General features: G+C 36.9%; 1 long non-coding RNA gene across 3 annotated transcripts in view; it reads left to right on the forward strand.

Moving 5' to 3' along the window:
- Positions 1-12,746, forward strand: part of LOC311622221 — a 48,027-nt gene extending 35,281 nt beyond the window's left edge. The window contains exons 3-4 of one of the 3 annotated variants that reach the window (XR_014794966.1): positions 12,264-12,415; positions 12,650-12,746. This is a non-coding gene — a long non-coding RNA (uncharacterized lncRNA). Of the gene's footprint in view, positions 1-6,848; positions 7,097-12,263; positions 12,416-12,649 lie in introns of those variants that run through there. The other 2 variants (XR_014794967.1, XR_014794968.1) reach the window with 2 other exon arrangements.
- The last annotated feature ends 434 nt before the right edge of the window (positions 12,747-13,180 follow it).

A 13,180-nucleotide genomic window follows, 5' to 3' on the forward strand; every position in this document is an offset into this window, starting at 1 on the left:
GGTGCCCACAGCCACCCTTTCTGGGCCGGGCTGGGCCGGGCTGGGCTGGGCTGGGTGGTGGGATGCTTTTTGTGCCATGGGGTCTTGGCAATGTTGGCTGCGATTTGGTAGGGTGTTAAGCCAGAGTGATGGTGGGGTTACCACTTGGGGAAACCTAGAGGGAAGTCGAGTGTTGGTTTGTTGGTACCAGGTTTGGGGTGCCATTTTTTTTTTTTTTTTTTTTTTTTTTTTTTTTTTATGTCCAGTGCGTATTATGGCAGATCCTCCATTGAGTGTCTGCCTTCTGGTGGTCAGTGTGCATCATAGTTGCCAGTCAGATGATCGGATGGACACTTAGGGTTTTATTGGGTCGGCAGCTAAGTAATTGCGGATTTTTAAAAGAAAATCAAAGACAATTTTTTCATGGAACTAAATAACTTTATTCTGTAATGTATTGCCCATTTTGATCAATGATCTTTTGCCATCTTTCAGGCAGCATCATAATCCCACGTTCAAAAAACTTCTGGTTTTTATTAGCAAAAAACTGAATCAGGTACGATTTGACATCATCATCATTATTGAAATTTTTACCATTCAAGGAGTTTTGTAAAGATCAAAACAAAAAGTAATCAGATGGTGCAAGGTCAGGACTATATGGTGGATGTGGCAAAACATCCCAACCAAGCTCCATTAATTTTTGCCGAGTGACCAAAGATGTGTGTGGCCTTGCATTGTCATGATGGAATACAACACCTTTTCGATTTGTCAATTCGGGCCGCTTTTCTTCAACTGCATTGTTTAATTTCGTTAGTTGTTCAATGTAGACATCAGAATTGATCGTTCGGTTGGGTGGTAAGAGTTCAAAGTAGACAATTCCTTTGTAATCCCACCAAACTGATAACAAAACCTTCTTTTGATGAATATCAGCTTTTGATGTTGTTTGAGTTGGTTCACCTGGCCTGCTCCACGATCTTTTCCGCTTGATATTGTTGTAAACAACCCATTTTTCATCGCCAGTTATCAGTCGTTTTAAAAATGGATCATTTTCATTACGTTTCTTTAGCAAATCGCAGCTGCTAATGCGTTGCGTTAACTGTGATTCTTTAATTTCGTGAGGAACCCATGTATTGAGTTTTAAAACATAGCCAAGTTGTTTTAAGTGATTTTCAATGCATGTATGTGATACATGAAGCTTCTCTGCAATCTCACGTGTTGTACTGTGACAGTCCGAATTGATTATTGCTTTGATTAGGGCGTCATCAACTTCAACTGGACGACCAGAGCGTCTTTCATCTTTGAGTGAAAAATCACCAGAACGAAATTTGGCAAACCAATTTTGACACTGCCGTTCTTTTAAGGCTTCGTCACCATAAACAGCACATAACTTTTTATGAGCTTGCGATGCGTTTTCCCTTTGCGGAAATAAAAAAGCAAAATATGACGAAAATGTTCCTTTTGATTTTCCATTTTTCAACGAACGCCAAACGAAAACTACAAAACAGATCAAAAAACTTTTTTTACTGATTAACAGCTGAATAGCCAACTATCAATAACAAAATGTGTTTTACATTTGTACTACGTCTGCAAACCTAAAAATTCAACTGAAGCCATATATGTGTGAAACCCGCAATTACTTAGCTGCCGACCCAATATATAGACTGAGTGGCCAGATTATTATGACCACCTGACGTTTGTAGGCAAATTAGCTTTACACTGCATCGTATGGGATGTGGAAGCCGAAGCTTATTTGAACACCTTTGCTGTCTGCAGTTACCAAGATAAAACATCTCCAATTCACATAGGAACACAAGGATTGGACAGTCAAGCATTGGAAAAAAGTCATGTGGTCCGATGAATCACGATTTCAGTTGCATGATGCAGATGGCAGAGTGAGAATTTCATAGAAACAGTATGAAAGCATACATCCCATGTGCATGAGTACAACCCTTCAAGCTGGTGGGGGCAGTGTTATGGTTTGGGGCATGTTTTCCTGGCATGATTTGGGCCCTTTAATTCATGTGGAACAATGTCTGAATAGCACAACATACCTAAGTATCATTGCTGATCAAGTTCATCCTATCATGTGGATGGTGTATCCCAATGGAGATGGCTTTTTCCAACAAGACAATGCGCCATGCCACGGTGCTCGTATTGTGCAGGAGTGGTTTCAAGAACATGAGGGAGACTTTACCTTGCTTAGGTGGCCCCCACAATCACCAGATCTCAATTCAAGTGCGCATTTGTGGGACGAAGTTAAAAGAGCCATCAGGCAGCTGGTTCCACAACCATCAAATCTCATAGAACTGGACAGTGCTATTCATCAGGCATGGTGTCAAATTCCTCACATCACCTTTCAACATCTCGTGGAGTCAATGCCAAGAAGAATCGCTGCAGTACTGAAGGCAAGAGGTTGCCCAACGAAGTACTGATGGGGTGGTCATAATAATCTGGCCACTCAGTGTATATTAGATATTCATTTGTGTAATTTTTTAAATAACTTTCCCCCCACACTATGCTCTGTACTACACGAGAAGAGATCTTCCTTGATTCCTCAGTACCTACATAGTGAATGGCACATAAGAAGTGATCAATAAATATTTGTTGGGTAAATGAATGAATGAATGAGTATATCTCTGAACTTGTAAATGTTTTCAATCAAACTATTACCTGATTAACAATGCTACATTGAAGAAAAATGAAAAGATAATAATTGTACAGAGTAACAATGTATTTTTCTAGTTAAAATGACGGAAGGACACCCAAAAGTAAAATATGGCTTCATTATAGTGTTTTGCTTAAAGAATTTATTTTTTATTTCATGACATACAAACCCAAGGTCTGGACCATTTTCTATCATTAGAAGTCCCATGACTTTTCTTAATGCACCAGATTTAGTATGCCAGCCAAATTTTCATAATTATATGTTTCCTTTGTAAAATTCCCAAAGTGTGTGGAAGTGAAAGATAATTCTTTTCTTTCCCCTGTTGGACATTATGGCCATTTATTGAACCCACCAGTGTGTAATACAGCTGGTAGAAAATATCAACTTGATCCCCAGCCATAGTTTTCTTGTTTGGCTCAATAAACTCCCACAAATTATTGAGACAATTATTTGATTTAGGAGAGTTTAATGGTTAAAATGATTAATAATAAAAAAGGAGAAAACTTGAAATTTCTATACAGCCCCTTAAGATTGTCTTTTCAAACTACTATATACTCATGTATCAGTGCTAAGAATTTTAACTTTATCTAACCCAGTAAAGTTGGCACAATTATTGGCTTATATTTTTATTTTTTAAAATATATATTTTATTAATTTTTTTTACAGAGAGGCTGAGAGAGGGATAGAGAGTTAGAAACTCAATGAAAGAGAATCATCGATCGGCTGCCTCTTGCACACTCCTGTGCCCGCAACCAAGGAGCATGCCCTTGACCAGAATCGAACCTGGGGACCTTTCAGTCTGCAGGTCAATGCTCTATCCACTGAGCCAAACCGATTTTGGCATATTTTTAGATTAAATTACTAACTGTGGCTGAGTGAGATTAAGCAACCCAGCTATTACTATAATTCAGACTTTTCCTTTTTTGTCTTGGGTGCAAATATACTATATTTATTATAGATAATGTGATAAAGTATTAAAAACAAAATTAAAAAAGCCAGAAATAACCATGATTAACACTTTGGTGAATTTTTTTCTACTTTATTTTTCATGGTTATGTGTCTTGTAAAATATTATAATATTGCACATAGTATTTTTCTTAATTCTCGCCCAAGGACATTTTTTCCATTGGTTTTTAGAGAGAGAGTGGAAGGGAGGGGGAGAGACAAAGAGAGAAACACATCGCCTGGTTGCTGTCCCCTCTCTAGGTGATTCTGTGATATTCTAAAGATTGAAAAGCCCTGTTTTGAAAGCAGCATATCTGGAACAGTTATTTTCTGCATTTATTCATGTAAAATAATTCCTGAACACTCCGTCTGTGAGGGACACGATGCCAGGCATTAAGGGTCATAAGGAGTCTAATAAGACACAGTCATCTCTCGCAAGAATAGGCTTCAAGTCTACTAGAGTAAGTAATATCCTTGAGTAAAAATAACTACAATTTGAAGCAATATGTTTTGCTATAAAATAAAGGCAACTGAAAGCCCTATGAGAGAGCAGAAAAACTTCTGGTGGGGAGTCTATGGGAAGGTGAAGTGAGACTTAAGGGAGTGAAGGACATCTGAGCCGATGTCAAAGTGTGTATGTGTGTGTGTCGGGGGGGGGGGGGGGCGGGAAGAGGAGGTTGAAATATGTAGGAGTTGGGGAGATGGTATTGCAGGGAAAAGAAATGCTAGAGTTAGGGCAGTAGAGTGTGGTGGGGAGAGGGATTATAGCCAGCATGGCTGGTGCCCAGGAAAATAGAAGGTAAGACTGAAAGGCTATTGGGGTGCATTTGAAAGTAGCTTAGGATATCTTTGTACAGCAGAAAAGGGGGAATTACAGAATATTTCTGATAAGAATAGTGACCTGATTCAGGGCAGAATTTAAACTCAAAGCATATCTGCCAGATGGATTATTTGGAAGAGTTAAGGGGCTATAGTCAGGGAGCCAAGAATGAGATCGAAACCAAATTAGAAATGAAGCAATGGGAAAATAAAGCAGCAGGGAATTGTAAAGTGATGAAGAAAAAAAAAAAAAAAAAAGACCCTACTTGGTGTTTAGTTAGATATGATGGGGATGGCTGAGGAATGAATGTTTGGAGCCAGAGAGAACAAGTGTACCCTCAACAAACAAGAAAGTCAGTAGAAACGGATTCTTGGGAAAAGTTCAGTTTTAGAAATTCTTAGTCTGAGGTGCTCCAGGCTATCCAAATTTAACTCCTGTGGATACCCTGGGGGGAGTCTTTAATAGCTGGGGCGGGGGGGTGTCTCAGGCAAGTCTATTCCATTACCAGACAGTCCTGTGGTTAACTAGTTGCCCACCTCACTCTCTCCAGTGAGTTTCCCTACTCTTACCCCAGGGTTCTCCAATTCTCTCATGCATGGGCCACAGTAGGTCTTTTCTGTACACCGTTGAATTCAAGAGGCTGAAGAATTTGAAAAAGAAATATTTTTTACCTTGTTAATATCGATTACTTCTCATACAAAAATGTAAGTGGTTCACTGTGGCAACTCATAATGGTTCTTGTCACTGGATCTTAGCAACGATACCTTCCATACACATAGTAAGGCTGTGGAGGAAGGACAAAGTGAATCCCGAAAGAGGATCCCATCTAACCACCCAATACAATTAAAAGTTAAATAAGTGGAACTGAGACTCTAGGAGAGGTCAGGGTTAGGGAGTGAGATGGGTTGATTAATTTGGGAGTTATTTGCTTGGAAGTTAAATGGGAAAGCAGTAGATTTTCTGTATATATGCTTCAGCAAGCTCTGTTTTACAGTTTTCATTTTATTGGTGGCTGGCTCTGTCTTCTGAGATCTTAGTGTACTAGGGCACAGTGAGTCATTCTCTAAATGACAAAAAGTTGTTTTCTTCTTTAGTTCTATGCTGCATTTGTCTCTAATCAACTTCCTCGTATCTGTAACCATTTTGCCAGTATTTCTGTTTAGGCAATTTTCCTGTCACCAATTAGGTCAGAGAAAAGAGAAATAGACTGAAATCACCATCTCATTAACGGTGTTTATGGAGTAACTTATATGTCCTTAGTATCATTCTAGGTGTTTCCATCATATTGTATGAATGGGTGAAATTAGATAAAAAGATTTACTTTTATAGGACAATTGCTTAAAGTTAATTGTTGAGAGAGGTCATGTGCTATTCTACATATGGAAGAAATGGTTAGGTTGGGTCCTGCCTGGTAATTGATAATGAAACACAAGATCTTATATGTTCTTAATATGTGAATACATTTTATTTTTTCTTAGTCTTTTTAAAAAACATGTTTTTTAATTGATTTTTTATTTTTAAAGAGAGAGAGGTAGGGGAGAGGGATAGAGAAGATAGAAACAATGATGAGAAAGAAGCATCATTGATAGGCTCCCTCCTGCATGCCCCCTATTGGGGATCAAACCTGCAACCCAAGTATGTGCCCTAACCAGGAATTAAACCAGTGACCTCTTGGTTCCTGGGTCCATCTCAACCACTGAGCCACACCCATCAGGCTACATTTTCAATTATATTTCTTGCTGACTCAATAGGTTAAGGATTAGTTTTTCATTTATTTCCACACCCATGTAAGCAGAACTCTTATCATTGAGCTCATGTCTCTTTTTATTTTATTATTTATTTATTTTTATTTTTTTAATATATTTTTTTTATTGATTTTTCACAGAGAGGAAGAGATAGGGATAGAGAGTTAGAAACATCGATGAGAGAGAATCATCGATCAGCTGCCTCTTGCACACTCCCTACTGAGGATGTGCCTGCAACCAAGGTACATGCCCTTGCCCGGAATCGAACCTGGGACGTTTCAGTCCGCAGGCCGATGCTCTATCCACTGAGCCAAACCGGTCCTGGCTCATGTCTCTTTTTATATATGTCTACTTTTTTTTTATCTGCCACATCTTTCATATTGGATTGTATATTGGCCACTGGAATAGAAAATTCCATTTTTTCCTTTAAATCTATTTTTTCCAGTTATTGTACATATTGTAATTAGTTTTGAATTATGTTCTTTAATTGAGAATGGTAAATAATTTTCTTCCTATATACAGCAGATATTATGCAAATGACATAATGTTGTTATTTGCATTAAACATACAGAGATAATAGTACCTTAATTCAACATGAGATATTTTTGTTCTGCATAAATAGGACATTTTATAATTTAGGGAATAATGGTAGGTCAAGGTTTAGGGTGTAGGTCAATGAAAGACTAAAGTAATGTAGTTTCTCTTTTTCTGCAGATTTCTATGAATAGACCAGAAGCCGACCTCTTTGGGAGGCTCCTGTGAGGAAAATCTGCTTTACAAGGGCTACAGTCTTACCTTCTCCCGCTGGAGCCCCAGCCCCTGCACGCAGGGTCTCACCTGCTTCCCCTCTAGCACTGCTCCTGCCCTAATCGAGGCTCCTGCTGTTTTCTGACGGAAGTAGCAGAAACACCTCACTTCCTGTATGCTGGACACGGGGGCTATACTTGGGGGCAGTACTTTTCTTCTGTATCATCTCTGTTCTAACTGCTCTCTCTGCATATAGCTTTATTATAGCAAATGCTGGACTAGGTGAAGTTCAGGCTAGAAAATTTTCCTTTACAATTTTTTTTTTTAAAGTCAGAGAAGAGTTGCTCAAATAATTTTCTTGCTTACTGATACTTTTCATCCTGTTTTGTGGGACGCACAAATTGGTTAATCATCTGATTACTACTAGCAGGATAATGGACAAGTAACAACATTTCTAAGATTATTTTTCCTATCTAAAAGTGGGCATAACCACACTCCAATTCTAGGTTTAATTCTGAGAATTAAACAAATAAGGTTAATGCCGATGAACACATATTTGATAAAAGAATTAGTTTGGTTCAATTTGCCACTAGTATTGTGATATGCTAAATTCACTGGTGATTCTGAATTTTGAGTTTTGGAAATGGCTGAAATAATTTTATATTAACTCACTATAATAGCAACCACTTTTTGTGTGCGTACTGTGTGTGAGGCTGTGTGTTAAGCGCTTGATATTAACCTTTTTAATTCTCACTATAGCACTAGGAGGCAAGTTCATGACTTCTATTTTATGAAGCTTGGATGGATGTAACTTGACTAGTGGCAGCCTGTTGAAGTCTGTTTGACACCAACTGCACTCCTAACTACACTGCCTTCCTGTGACCATCTTCTAAATTCTGGTGTCATGTTTTGAAAGTACAACACACACTCCTAAGCACTTTTTCTTTTAGGATAATTTTGAGATTAACTGTTGCAGTTGGAGAGGAAAAGGTGATGGACTTGGAACTCTATGATGTATACCATAGATTGGGGCATATGGGGACAGCTGTTCTTCCTTTTTAGAACATTGGCCTAGGACCTGGGCTCTGGAATCATATTTTCTGGGTTGCATCCCAGCTCTACCACTTAGTAGTTTTGTGAGCTAGTAAACTCAGCGTTCTGAGCCTCAATTTTCTTATGTATAAAATGGGAATATTATTACCCCATTTTTTTTAGTTAATACATGTAGATTCCTTAAAATAGTGGTTGATACTTGGTAAACCCTAATAAATATTATTAGTATTTTTATGTCTTTCACTTTCTGTCTTTCTTCTGGCTGTTTCCATATGTGCGTAGTTGTACTCTTGCTAAAGGATGCATAGGTTTGCTTAAAGATGTTGTGATTCTGTCTCCAGGTTCACAATCTGCTTTGAAGATTTTAATAAAGGGAAAAGTTGATTGTTACTCTTACATTTCTTCCATCTTCAGAAACAATTATTGCTCAATAATTCATGGAATTAGTAATCTTTTAAGTGTTTAATTCTGACTTCAAATTTATGAAATCGGAACCTGCTAAAACATTAATGTTGACAAAAGCCAAATATATTGAGTGATCCAGTTGGCCTTGTCTTTAGTCCTAATTTCGGATTAGAAGTAAAAGCGAATTTAAAATATGCTGCTCTATAGAATCTTTGTTATTTTTAGGCATGTGTGGTAAGGAAGATGGTTAGACATTTTAGCCTTTTTGCCCAGCTCAAGGAAGAGTTAATAGTTATGTAAAGTGCATCAAACTCCTCAAGAGAAAAGTGTTATATTAATACCTGCCTCACAGTGATGTTCTTATTTTTAATGATAGAAAGATTGTAAATTACCTTAGTATTCCCAGTCACATCGTGATGAAGCATCATTTCATTTTATTACAAGGAGCTCTAAGTTACACAGAAAGTAAGTTAAGGTTGAAATAATATTCCAGGCTTTATTTTATAATCAGAAGTACGTAAAGTAAAGAAAAAACTATTTTGTCCCAGTAGTGAGTTGTGGAGTTGATAATTCATATATTTGCTCTGTTTCTTTTGGGAGAGAAAGACTTATAATGTACCACTTAATTGGGCATCCATCATTAAAGTTTATAATGGCAGAAGTAGCGGGGATGATACAGAGACCTTTAAGGAGACTGGTATTTAAATATTAAAAATTAAATTCCAGTTTTAAAAGAGTCAAACCCTTTTTTGATATGATTACTATTGAGTTTGGCATTTTTGAGACATGTCTTAAATCGATATGTGTAATACTTACCAACATCAGTAGGGAGAATGGTATTGTAAACACATAATCTTGCCGTAGGGTACACTTTAAATGTCTAAACACTAATCAATATAGAGAAATTAAGTATTGACTAAAATAGGTTTATAATAAGTAATTATTGGTTTGCTCTTTTAGAAATTAGACATTTTCACTTTGGGAATAAAGAGTAAATTTACTGTCATGAAATTAAAGTGTTTTTGACCTTTCGTATGACTTTCCTCTCTCTATGAAATGATTAGGTTTAAATATGATTGCACAGCTGTATTATGTTGCAAGCATCAATTTTTAATTATTATAAGGTCAATGTTAGAACAAATGTGATTAGTACAGCACCTCAGTACACTTATTTACTTTCCACTGAAAAACCACTCTGTGTTTACCAACACCAACCTGAACCTCTCTCTGCTGATATGACTAATTAGATTTATGTCAGATCTTCCCCCCCCTTTCATTGTTCATCCAATGTATGTTATTTTGTTGATTCTTTCAGTTTTTAAAAAATACAAATTGCTTTATTTATTAGTTTCTTTATAGAGGCACATTTAATTTCCTATGTCTGTATGTACGATCCTAGATATTAATAACTTCACAATTCTCCTGCATTTGTATAAACATGATGTGTTAGCCTGGGTTGTAGTAACAGGATACCATAGATGGGATAGCACAAAACACAGACATTTTTCTCTCATAGTTCTGGAGGCTGGAAAGTTCAAGATCTAGGTGCCAACAAATGTAATGTCTTGTGAGAGCCCTCTTTCTGGTTCACCTCTTCTGGTTATGTCTTCACATGGCCTTTCGGGCACTGTTCCTTTTTTCTAAGGGCATTAATTCTATCATGAGGGTACTACCCTCATTACTTTAGCTAAACATAATTACCTCCCAAAGGCCTCACTTCCAAATATCAGGACTAATTTATATGAAACCTATCAACAGAGAAATGGAGTTTCCCAAGAGTACTAGTAAGCTGATTCTAACTGATATTGTAAGCTACTTATTCGCCTATTCTAGCTCCCCTACTGCCTCTCCCTTTACTACTTACATACTAAAATATTTACGAGTAATGTTCTATAAACGAATAGAGAAACTCTTTTTCTTTTAAACAGGGCATTGTGAAAGTAAGCACAACTAAAGTTTCGGAAAGATCATGAGTATATGATTTAATAGAATGTAGAAGTCAGAAATATTGCTGATAAAGGTTAAAATCATGCTTTATTTATCTCAGCCATGGAACTTGTCAAAAGCTTTTGAACCTGCAAATACTACTGACTTTAGAGATCAGATATCTGATATTTAATATTTATTAATATTTTAGGTTGAGATTAGCACTGGAAAGTAATAAAAAACAAAGTAAGGGGAGAGAAGGTGATAATGGGGCCAGGAGGTGCTCAGGCAAAGCCTCCAGAAGTCTGTGACATGTGACTGGGGGCCTAGGTGACATAGGGAGCCAGCCTGCTGATTGTTTTGGAGAAGAACATTCTAGGCAGAGTGAAGATCTCACTAATTCACATCCTAAGGCCCACTGCAAAACCTTCCCCTTACCCAGCACATTCCTCATGCACTTATAATAGATACCTTCCTTTTTTTTTTTTTTTTTTTTTCAGGCTCAGGGAAGTTATCCTTTTGTCCCAAATCACTTTCCATTGACCCCTGAGGCCTCCAGGTTCTATGGCTTCTCTAAGCAGAATGTTTCCAAATGGCCTGTTAACTTTAACCTTTGGCCTCCAGGAGGCCAGGGTTCATTTGCTCTCTGGTAGTAGGAAAGGACAATATCTCTCATTCTTTTAGGACTTCAAAGAAGCTAGAAGAAAATACAAATGATTATTGTTAAAGATTATCATGATAAAATGTTTTTCAGTCTGGTTGACTACAGTGTCTATCAAATCCATAGAGCCCATCTTCAAAAAGGCCCTGAGTAGGTTTTGTACAGTCAGTATCTTTAGATGAGAAGGTTTTCTGTGGTTGACATATATGACTGTCTTTAGCTACAGGTGACAGAGTCCTGATACAGGTGACAAGGTGCATAGTAGTGTCAAGCCACTCAGTTTCTCAGAACCCGAGTCTCCCATGGATATTGTAAAGATGAAATAAACTAATGCATGTGAAGTTGCTTTGTGGTTATATTAGGAGATATTAGATAAGAAAGATCATTTGCAATCAGAAACAAATTTAATTACGATTCCTGCTTCTGCTGCTTATTAGTTGTATTCAAGTTTCTTTCCTGAGCCTTGACTTCCTCATTTGTAAGCTGAAAATTCATTTGAAATATTTTGGTAGCTTTCATAACTAGCCACTATATTAGAAAACAATATTAATGATAATAATACCCATGAACTCAAAAATTTGAGGAATAAGTAATTTACCTACAGTAACCAGTACATTATTTGGTACATAGAAGTAACTATTATTAACATGTTCTAGGAGTAATGTTCATGTTTTTAGTTCAGATATTTTTCTTGAATTCAAATCTTATATATCCAACTTCATACTTGTTATCTCTCTGCTTGGATATATTGTAGATATTTCAAATGTAACATGTCCAAAAACACAAACCTTCAATTTTTTTTCTTAAATATTTTTATGCCGTCTTTCTTATCTCAGTAAATACAAAACTATAATTTGCTTAGGTCTTTGAAATATCTAATCATCCTTGACCCGTTTCCTTTCATGTGCCACATCTAAGTTAGCTGACACACTATGATTTTAAAAGTAAAAAAAAAAAAAAGAGGCTTAGAGAGTTTAAGTAATGTGTACATGGTCCCAAACCTTTCTTTTTACTATTATACTTTTATTATACTATTTTGAGTTATCAGGGCATGAGTGGGGATTCTTCTTAATCATTTTGGTTAATCAAAGGAACTAGTATATTTGGGTTTAACTTTCATGTAATAATTATCATCTCTAACAAAAACCAGAGGATATAAATGCAGCCAGAACAATATGAAGTACCATTCAAATAAAACTATTAGTTCTGAAAGAGGGGGTTGTTTATTTCAGTTACTGCAACACTCTCAGATGGTCTGTTGCATAGTAGGTGCTCCATAAATATCTGTTGAATGAACTCTCACGTTTTCCTCCCCATCAGGGTGGCCTTTGGGAACCAGCTCAACCCAGGAGCTCTTGATTCTGCCCACTGGTAACTGCAGGACAGCACCTCACCTGGTCAGTGGAAGCAGTGCCGATGGGGAAGGAATCTGCTTTAACAAATTTGGAAGAAACTCAACTTATTAAACTAAGGTTAAATTAAAATATTTTTTTAATATATTTTATTGATTTTATACAGAGAGGAAGGGAGAGAGATAGAGAGTTAGAAACATCGATGAGAGAGTGTCATCGATCAGCTGCCTCTTGCACACCCCCTACTGGGGATGTGCCCGCAACCAAGGTACATGCCCTTGACCGGAATCGAACCCGGGACCCTTCAGTCCCCAAGCCGACGCTCTATCCATTGAGCCAAACCGGTCCCGGCAGGTTAAATTAAAATATTGATACCTTAGATTTCCTATTAATATTTTTGTGCTTAAAGTCTGTGTTTATACTTCATCAGCCAGAATTAGGATAACTGGATATAAAAATAAAAATAAATATTTATTTTAAATCATTTTTATTACTTTCCCAATTGGAATAAGTGCTACAAAATTAAAAATGCTTTTATTAGCGTAAAAGATAGGAAGGCTATTTGCTTTCTTCTCACTTAAATAGTATATATTACAACTTAAATAATGGAACCAATGGTTAATTATAATTTATCTGGTGACACATAGTGGGTAATTTTCTCTCTAGGTGTGTAAGATGATAGATTCCAGAGCAAATACATGGTTTTTAAGATTCTACATTGAGAGTTTCCTATAATAAATTTGGAAATTTTTATTCCTTAGGAACATGTAAGTTGAGACTTCTCAAACTCATCCATATCCTATTGTCTCTTTCCTGGCACAGAGGAGGATACTGTTTTCTCCCAACCTTTCAGCTAGGAAGACTGTGGAACTAGTTTTGGCCAAT

Source organism: Pipistrellus hanaki (genome assembly GCF_964339955.1).
Source record: "Pipistrellus hanaki genome assembly, chromosome: 4".
NCBI lineage: Eukaryota > Metazoa > Chordata > Mammalia > Chiroptera > Vespertilionidae > Pipistrellus > Pipistrellus hanaki.